The sequence below is a fragment of the Macaca nemestrina genome, chromosome 20, assembly GCF_043159975.1.
Source record: "Macaca nemestrina isolate mMacNem1 chromosome 20, mMacNem.hap1, whole genome shotgun sequence".
NCBI classification, from domain to species: Eukaryota; Metazoa; Chordata; class Mammalia; order Primates; family Cercopithecidae; genus Macaca; species Macaca nemestrina.
The window spans coordinates 35,802,491-35,811,212 of record NC_092144.1 but is presented as its reverse complement, the minus strand read 5'-3'; positions in this window follow the sequence as shown (position 1 = coordinate 35,811,212).

Below are 8,722 nucleotides of genomic sequence, written 5' to 3'. Positions count from 1 at the left end.
AAATTTCTTTCTTTTTTTTATCCGAGGATATTTCCTTTTTAAACACAGGCTTCAATGCCCTCCCGAATATCAAGTTGCAGATTTTGCGAAAACAGTGTTAGCAAACTTCTCAATGAAAGAACGATGTAACTCTGTGACATGTACTCACACATCACAAAGGAGTTTCTCCCAAGGCTTCTGACCAGTTTTTGTCTGAGGATATATCCTTTTTCACCATAGTACTCAATGCCTTTGGAATATCCCATTGCAGATTCCATGAAAGTAGCATTAGCAAACTGCTCCATGTAAAGAAAGGTTTAACACCGTGAGACGAATTGACACAGCACAAAGCAATTTCTCAGAAATATTCCTTTACTGTCTGAGAATATTTTCTTTGTCACGATAAGATTCAAAGCAATCAGAAATGTCCCTCTTAGATTCCACAAAAACAGTGCTAGCAAGCGGCTCCATGAAAGATTGATGTACCTCTGCAAGATGAATTCACACATCACAAAGCAGTTTCTCAGAAAGCTTCTTTCTAGCTTTTATCTGAGGACATTTACATTTTTCACTATCAGCCTCAATGCTCTCCCGAATATCCCATTGAAGATTCCACGAAAATAGTGTCAGTATGCTGCTCAAAGAAAGAAAGGTTTAACTCTGTGAGATGAATTCACACATCACAAAGCAGTTTCTCTAAAGGCTTCTCTCCAGTTTTTATCTGAGGATATTTTCTTTTTCACCATAGCACTCAATGTACTCACAATATCCCATTGTAGATTAAAAGAAAAGTGTATTATTAATCTGTTCAATGAAAAGAATGGTGTAACTTTGTGAGATGAATAAAAACATCACGAAGTAGTTGCTCAGAGAGCTTCTTTCTAGTTTTTATCTGAGGATATTTCTTTTGTCACCATAGGCTTCAAAGTGATCCAAAATATCCCTTCTCAGATGCCACAAAAACAGTGCTAGCAAACTACTCCATGAAAGAGTTGTGTAACTCTGTGAAATGAATTCACAAGTTCCAAAGCTGTTTCTCATAAAGCTTCTTTCTAGTTTTTATCAGAGGATATTACTTTTTTCACCATGGGGTTCAACGCAATCCAAAATATCCCTTCTCAGATTCCACAAAAGCAGTGCTAACTAACTGCTCCATGAAAAGAATGGTGTAATTTCGTCAGATGAATTCACACATCACAAAGCACTTTCTGAGAAAACTTCTTTCAAATTTTTATATGAGGATATTTCCTTTGTCCCCAGAGGCTTCAACGTGATCCAAAATATGCCTTTTCAGATTCCACAGAAACAATGCTAGCAAGCTGAACCATGAAAGAGTAGTGTAACTCTGTGAGATGAATTCACACATCACAAAGCAGTTTCTCAGATGGCTTGTTTCCAGTTTTTAACTGAAGATATTTCCTTTGCCATGATAGGATTCAAAGCAATTAGAAAGGTCCCTTCTCAGAATCCTCAAAAACAGTACTAGCAATCAGCTCCGTGAAAGATTGGTGTAACACTGTGAGATGAATTCACACAACACAAAGTAGTTTTTCTGAAAGCCTCTTTCTAGTTTATATCTGAGGATACTTCCTTTTTCACCATGGGCTTAAATGAAAACCAAAATATCCCTTCTCAGATTCCCCAGAAACAGTGCTAACAATCTGCTCCACAAAGAAAGTGGTGTAAGTCTGTGAGATGAAATCACACATCACAAGCCAGTTTCTCAGAAAGCTTCTTTCTAGTTTTTATCTGAGGATATTTCTTTTGTCACCATGGGTTTCAACGCAATCAAAAATATCATTTCTCAGATTCCACAAAAGCAGGGCTAGTGAACTGCTACATAGAAAAGTAGTGTAACTCTGTGTGATGATTTCACACATTGCAAAGCAGTTTCTCAGAAAGCTTCTTTCAAGTTTTTATCTGAGCACATTTCCTTTTTTATCATCAGCCTCAATGCCCTCCCGAATACCCCATTGCACGAAAATAGTGTCAGTAACTGCTCAATGAAAGAATGGTGTAACCCTGTGAGATGAATAGACATATCACAAAACAATTTCTCAGAAAGCTGCTTTCTAGTATCTATCTGAGGATATTTCCTTTGTCACCATAGGGTTCAAAGCAATCCAAAATATCCCTTTTCAGATTCCACGGAAACAGTGCTAGCAAGCTGATCCATGAAAGAGAAGTGTAACTCTGTGAGATGAATTCACACATCACAAAGCAGGTTCTAAGATGGCTTGTTTCCAGTTTTTATCTGAGGATATTTCCTTTGCCACGATAGGATTCAAACCTGTCAGAAATGTCCCCTCTGAGATTTCCCAAAAACAGTGCTGGCAAATGACTCCATGAAAGATTGGTGTAACTCTGTGAGATGAATTAACACATCACAAAGCAGTTTATCAGAAAGCTTCTTCAAGTTTTTATCTGAGGATATTTCCTTTTTCACCATCAGCCTCAATGCCCTCGTGAATATTCCATTTCCTATTTCACCATAGCACTCATTGCTCTCACAATATCCCATTGCAGATAAAAGGAAAACAATGGTAGTATACTGCTCCAGGAATAAAAAGTTGCAACTTTGTGAGATGATCACACACATCACAGAGAAGTTTCTCAGAAAGTTTCTTTCTATTTTTTAAATGAGGATATTTCTTTTGTCACCACAGGCTTCAAGTGACTCAAAATATCCCTTCTCAGATTCCACAAAGACAGTGCTAGCAAACGGCACCATGAAAGAGTTGTGTAACTCTGTTAAATGAATTCACACATCACAAAGCTGTTTCTCAGAAAGCTGCTTTCTAGTTTTTATCAGAGGATATTTCCTTTTTCATCATGGGATTCAATACAATCCAAAATATTCTTTCTCAGATTCCACAGAAGCAGTGCTAACAAACTTCTCCATGAAAAGAATGGTGTAACACTTTGAGATGGATTCATACATCACAAATCAGTTTCTTAGAAAGCTTCTTTCTGGTTTGTGTCTGAGGATATTTACTTTGTCACCATAGGCTTCAAAGCAATCCGAAGTATCCCTTCTCAGCTGCCACAAAAAGAGTGCTAACAAACGGCTCCATGAGAGAATAGTGTAACTCTGTGAGATGAATTTGCACATCACAAAGCAGCTTCTCAGAAAGCTTGTTTCCAGTTTTTATCTGAGGGTACTTCCTTGGTCACAATAGGATACAAAGTGATCAGAAAAGTTCCTTCTCAGATTCAACAGAAACAGTGCCAGCAAAAGATTCCAAGAAAGATTGGTGTAACTCTGTGAGATGAATGCACACGTCACAGAGCAGTTTCTCAGAAAGCTTCTTTCAAGTTTTTATTTGAAGACATTTCATTTTTCACCTTTGGCCTCAATGTCCTCCCAATATCTCATTGCAGATTCCTCGATAATAGTGTTAGCAAACCGCTCAATGAAAGAATGATGTAACTCTGTGAGATGAATTCACACATCACAAAGCAGTTTCTCTGAAGGCTTCTCTCCACTTTTTATCTGAGTATATTTTCTTTTTCATCATAGCCCTCAATGTGCTATCAATATCCCATTGCAGAATAAACGAAAAGAGTGATAGTAAACTGCTCCATGAAATAAAAGGTTTAAATCTGTGAGTTGAATTCAAGCATCACAAAGCAGTTTCTCAGAAAACTTCCTTCCTGTTTGTATCTGAGGAAGTTTCCTATTTAAATACAGGCCTCCATGCACTACTGTATATCTCATTGCAGATTCTGTGAAAACAGTGTCATCAAACTTCTTAAGGAAAACAATTGTGTAACCCTTCGAGATAAATTCACACATCAAAAAGCAGTTTCCCAGAAAGCTTCTTTCTAGCTTTTATCTGAGGGCAATCCCTTTTTCAGCATAGGCTTCAAAGTGATCAAAATATCCCTTCTCAGATTCCACAAAAACAGTGGTAGCAAAGGGCTCCTTGAATGAATCGTGTAACTCTGAAATGAATTCACACATCACAAAGTAGTTTCTCAGAAAGTTTCTTTCAAGTTTTTAGTTGAGGGTGGATATTTCCTCTGTCACCATGGACTTCAAAGCGATCCAAAATATCCCTTCTCATATTACACAAAAACAGTGCTAGCAAACTTCTCCATGAAAGAGTCAGGTAACTCTATGAGATGAATTCACACATCACAAAGCAGTTTCTCAGAAAGCTTCTTTCAAGTTTTTATCTGAGGACTATTCTTTTTACACCATTGGCCTCAATGCCCTCCCGAATATGCCACTCCACGAAAACAGTGTCAGCAACTGCTCAATGAAAGAATGGTGTAACCCTGTGAGATGAATACACACATCACAAAGCAGTTTCTCAGAAAACTGCCTTCTAATTTTCATCTGAGGATGTTTCCTTTGTCACCTCAGGTTTCAAAGCAATCCAAAATATCCCTTCTCAGATTCCATAAAAACAATGCCAGCAAACAGCTCCATGAAAAAGTACTGTAACTCTGTGAGATCCCTTTACACATCACAAATCAGTTTCTCAGAAAGCTTCCTTCAAGTTTTTATCTGAGGACATTTCCTTTTACACCATCGGCCTCAATGCCCTCTGGAATACCCCACTGCACGAAAATAGTGTCAGCAACTGCTCAAAGAAAGAATGATGTAACCCTGTGGGATGAATACACACATCACAAAGAAGTTTCTCAGAAAGCTGCTTTCTAGTTTTTATCTGAGGATGTTTCCTTTGTCACCATAGGCTTCAAAGCAATCCAAAATATCCCTTCTCAGATTCCATAAAAACAATTCTAGCAAAGTGCTCCATGAAAGAGTAGTGTAACTCTGTGAGATCACTTCACACATCACAAATCAGTTTCTCAGACAGCTTCTTTCTTATTTTATCACATGATATTTCTGTTTTCACCAAAGTCCTCAATGCCCTCCCAAATACCTCATTGTATAGTCCATGAAAATAGGGTTAGAAAACTCCTCAATGAAAGAGTGGTGTAACTCTGTGAGATGAAATTACACATCACAAAGCAGTTTCCCCAAAGGTTTTTATCCTATTGCAGATTAAAAGAAAACAGTTTCAGTAAACTGATACATGAAAAGAACGGTGTAAGTCTGTGAGATGAATTCACACATCACAAAACAGTTTCTCTGAAGGTTTCTCTCCAGTTTTTATCTGAGAATATTTCCTTTGTCATTGTGGCACTCAATGTGCTCGTTGTCTCATAGCAGATTAAACGAAAACTGTGTTAGTAATCTGCTCCATGAAAAGAATGGTGTAATTTTGTGAGATGAATACACCCATCACAAATCAGTTTCTCAGAAAGCTTGTTTCCAGTTTTTATCTGACTATATTTTCTTTGTCACAATAGGATTCAAAGTGATCAGAAATGTTGCTTCTCAGATTCCACAAAAACAGTGCTAGCAAATGGCTCCATGTAAGCTTGGTGTAACTCTTTGAGATGAATTCACACATCAAAAAGCAGTTTCTCTGAAACCTTCTTTCCTGTTCTTATCAGAATATTTCCTATTTAAACACAAGCCTCAATGCGTTCCCGTATATCTCATTGCAGATTCCATGAAAACAGTTAGCAAACTTCTCAAAGAAAACAATTGTGTAAGTCTGCGAGATAAATTCACACATCACAAAGTAGTTTCTCAGAAAGCTTCTTTCTAGTTGTTATCTGAGGATATTTCCTTTTTCACCAAGGCTTCAAAGTGATCCATTATATCCCTTCTCATATTCCACAAAAACAGTGCTAGCAAACTGCTCCATGAAAGAGTGGTGTAACTCTGTGAGATGAATTGACACATCACAAACCAGTTTCCCAGAAAGCTTCTTTCTAGATTTTATCAGAAGATATTTCCATTTTCACCATAGTCCTCAATACCCTCCAAATGTCCTATTGCAGATTCCACGAAAATAGTGTTAGCCAACTGCTCAATGAAAGAGTGGTGTAACTCTGTGAGATAAATTTACACATCATAAAGCAGTTTCTCTGAAGGTTTCTCTCCAGTTTTTATCTGAGGATATTTCGTTTTTCACCATAGCACTCAATGTGCTAGCAATATCCCGTTGCAGATTCCACAACAACAGTGTTAGTAAACTTCTCCATGAAAAGAAAGGTGTAACTCTGAGAGATGAATTCACACATCACAAAGCAGTTTCTCAGAAAGCTTCTTTCTGGTTTTCATCTGAAGATATTTCCTTTTTCACCATGGGCTTCAATGCAATCCAAAATATCTCTTCTCAGATTCCACAGAAGCAGTGCTGACAAACCGCTCCATGAAAAGAATGGTGTATCTCTGTGAGATGAATTCACACACCACAAAGCAGTTTCTCAGAAAGCTTCTTTCTAGTTTTTATCTGAGGATGTTTCCTTTGCCACCATAGGCTTCAAAGTGATCAAAAATATCCCTTCTCAGATAGCAAATGGTTCCATGAAAGAGTAGTGTAACCCTTTTAGGTGAATTCACACATCACAAAGCAGTTAGAGCCTATGATTGCGTTGAAGCCTATGGTGACAAATGAATTATCCTCAGATAAAATCTACAAAGAAATTTTGAGAAATTTCTTAGTGATGTGTGAATTCATTTCACAGCGTTACACCATTCTTTCAATGAGAAGTTTGCTAACACTATCTTCGTGGAATCTGAGATGGGATATTCTGGAGCACATTGAGGCCTATGGTGTAAAAGGAAATATCCTTAGACAAAAACCAGAAAGAAGCTTTCTGATAAACTTCTTTGTGATGTGTGAATTCATCTCACAGATTTATACCTTTATTTTCATGGAGCAGTTTGCTAACACTGTTTTCGTGGAATCTGCAAAGGGATATTCACAAGTGCATTGAGGACTACAGTGAAAAAGGAAATATTCTCATACAAAAACTAGAAAGAAGCTTTCTGAGAAACTGTTTTGTGATGGGTGAATTCATCTCACAGAGTTGCACCTTTCTTTTCATTGAGCAGTTTGATAGCACTGTTTTTGGGGATCTGCAAAGGGACTTCTGGGAGCTCATATAGGCCTATGGTGAAAAAGGAAATATCTTCAGATAAAAACTGGAGAGAAGGTTTTTGAGAAGCGGTTTTGTGATGTGTGTATTCACTCATAGAGATAAACCATTTTGTTGATTCAGCCATTTGGCATCACTCTTTTTGAGGTGTCTGAGAAGAGATATATGGGAGTGTACTGAGGCTGATGGTGGAAAAGTAAATATGCATAGATAAAAAATTGAAAAGAGCTTTCTGAGATATTTATTTGTGATGGGTGAATTCATCTCCCAGAGGTACCCTGTTCTTTTCATGGAGCAGTTTGTTAACCCTGATTTTGTAGAATCAACAAAGGGAAATTCAGAGTGCAGAGAAGCCTATGGTGGAAAAGGAAATATCCTCAGATAAAAACTAGAAAGAAGTTTTCTGAGAGACTGTTTTGTGATGGGTGAATTCATCTCACGGAGTTACACAATTCTTTTCATGGAGCAGTGTGGTAACACAGTTTCTTGGGAATCTGAGAAGGGATACTTTGGATCACTTTGAAGCCCATGGTGACAAAGGAAATATCCTCAGACAAAAAACCAAAAAGAAGCTTTATGAGAAACTGCTTTGTGATTTGTGAATACATCTCACTGGGTTACATGATTCTTTTCATGGAACATTTTGGGATATCTGGAAAGGATATTTTGGATCACAGTGAAGCCTAGGGAGACAAAGAAATATCCTCAGATAAAAACTAGAAGGAAGCTTTCTCAGAAACTGCTTTGTGATGTGATAATTTGACTCACAGTGTTACATGATTCTTTTCATGGATCAGTTTTGTAGCACTGTTTTTTTGGGGGGGGAATATGAGAAGGGATATTTTGAATCTCATTGAAGCCTATGGTGACAAAGAAAATATCCTCAGATAAAAACTAGGAAGAAACATTCTGAGAAACTGCTTTGTGATGTGTGAATTCATCTCACAGTGTTACACAGTTCTTTTCATTGAACTATTTGATAACACTGTTTTTTTTTTTTTTTGTATCTGCAAAGGCATATTTGGGAGCGCATTGAGGCCTGAGGTGAAAAACTATATATCGTCAGATAAAAGCTAGAAACAAGCTTTCTGAGAATATGTTTTGTGATCTTTGAATTTATTTCAACGAGTTGCACCATTCTTTTAATTGAACAGTTTCCTAACACTGTTTTCTTGGAATACACAATGGGATATTTCAGAGCGCATTTTAAGCTTATGATGATAAAGGAAATAACCTCATATAAAAACTACTAAGTAGCTTTGTAAGAGAAACTTATTTGTGATGTGTGTATTCATCTCACAGTGTAAAACCTTTCTTTTCATGGAGAAGTTAGTTAACTCTGTTTTCGTCGAATCTATAAAGTGATGATCGGGAGCGAGTAGAGACCTATGGTGAAAAAGAAAATATCCTCAGATAAAAATGGAAAGTAGCTTTATGAGAAACTGCTTTGTGATGTGTGAATTCAACTCACAGAGTCACACCACTCTTTTTGTTGAGCAGTTTGCTAACACTGTTTTCATGGGATCTACAATATGCTATTTCAGAGAGCATTGAAGTCTCAGGTGAGAAATGAAATATCCTCAGACAAAAAACAAAAAGAAGCTTTCTGTGAAACTCCTTTGTGATGTAAGAATTCATCTCACAGGGTTAGACTTTTGTTTTCATGGCACAGTTTGATAGCACTCTGTTTGGGGAATGTGAGAAGGAATATTTTGTACTGAAATGAAGCTCATGGTGACAAAGGAAATATCCTCAGATAAAAATTAGAAAGAAG